The sequence below is a fragment of the Chrysochloris asiatica genome, unplaced genomic scaffold (genome assembly GCF_000296735.1).
Source record: "Chrysochloris asiatica unplaced genomic scaffold, ChrAsi1.0 scaffold00044, whole genome shotgun sequence".
Lineage (NCBI taxonomy): Eukaryota > Metazoa > Chordata > Mammalia > Afrosoricida > Chrysochloridae > Chrysochloris > Chrysochloris asiatica.
The window spans coordinates 2,823,205-2,824,952 of NW_006408562.1; positions in this window are offsets into that span (position 1 = coordinate 2,823,205).

Consider the following 1,748-nt stretch of genomic DNA (forward strand, 5'->3'; position numbering starts at 1 on the left):
GGAAATTAAAATAGTTTATTGATTTTGAGAACTTTAAGAAAGAAATTATTTTTGCCTAAAGATCATTCTTATTTTATTTAAGGAAACGGGTAGAGAAGTAATTTTCACTAAGTGCTTCCTAAATGACAGGTAGTAAAAGGTGTAATATAAAAATAGGAATTAAGGAAGTAAAGAGACATGAAAAATGATATTACGTATATTTCTTAAAGCAGGCCTTCTAAAATCAGAATTCAAAATATCGAATCCAATACTTAGAAAAATGACACGTCTAAGATATTAGTTTAATGTAAAAGAGTCATAAAGCTAATTGGGATTCTGGCATTGAAAGTTATAAAAAATGTTTATTTTGTCAGTGTGTTTGGACTGATATCTTGCATGTATCAAATTCACTTCAAATTTAATGCGTACACAATGAATGGCTAGATTAAATTATAATATTTTCTAGAATTCTAATCTTAAGGAAAGGCACCCTATCCATTTTCAATTATATATGCCATAAAGCTGTATTGGTATTTTAAAATGATCTCTTTGACCATCCTAATATCTTCTTAGTTTCCAAATCCTAAACATCTGTCTGATTGACCTTCAATTTTCCACATTTCCCTGAACACTGAGATAACATAGAGTGTTGTACAAGGAGGGTCATTTCTTCTTTAGATTGAATAAAAATATCACAGACAACATCAGGCAAAGATAAATCAGCAACATAATTGCTGACAATATCCAGCCCAGAGAAGTACTCGCTTTCCAAACTGTACCCAAGATTGTCCTCCTTCATGAAAAGACACTTATAGCTGGACAGTAAGGGGAAGCAGGCAGGTTTCAACACAAGTATCTCATTGCAGAACAATATACAACCCTAAAATTTTTCAAACACATAGGCTAGACTCTTTATTTTTATTTAGAAGTATTTGGTGGCCTGGTATGGGCAAACTCCTTCTATCTCTCAAGCAGTAGAACCAGAAGCAATGAAAGACACATGTTCTCTGAGATAAAACAAGCAGACAAAATAACACTAAGAGTTATTCAATTTTTTTATGGAAATACAACTTCCTAAAGAAGGCAAATATGAGTGAGTTACATAAGATACCGAGTTTCCTAACATAATAAAAATATCCAGGATACAATAAAATACCACCCATAGCAAAATGGACCCATAAACTCATAATTGAAATTAGAAATCAATACACTCAAACCAACACCAAGATGAGTCAACTGCTGGAATAGCCTTCAGACTTCAAAATAGTCAACATAAAATGTTTTTATCAAGAAACAGTTACAAATTCTCTAAAAAATAATAATTAAAAAATAGCAGAAATCCAGCAAAGCTACAAAGTCATACTAAAAAAAGAAAAACAAACAAAAATCCACTGTCATTGAGTCCATTTGAAGTCATAGTGAATCTGTGAGACAGAACAGAATGGATCTATAGTGTTCTTGAGGCTGTAGCTCTTTACAGAAACAGACTGCCTCACCTTTCTCCCATGGAGTAGATTGTGGCTTCAAGCCACTGATCTTCTGATTAGCAATTAAACATGTAACCCATTGTATCATCAGGATTCCTTACGCAAGAAGCAAATGGAAAATGTTATTGTTTAGTGCTATCAAGTCCATTCCAACTCATAGCTACCCTGCAAAGGGTTTCTGGTGGGTTTGGATGATTTGATTTGATGTTAGAAGTCCAGTAGTTATCCTACATCACCATACAAGGACCCTATATGGAAAAATGCATCTTGTTGTTGTTAAGT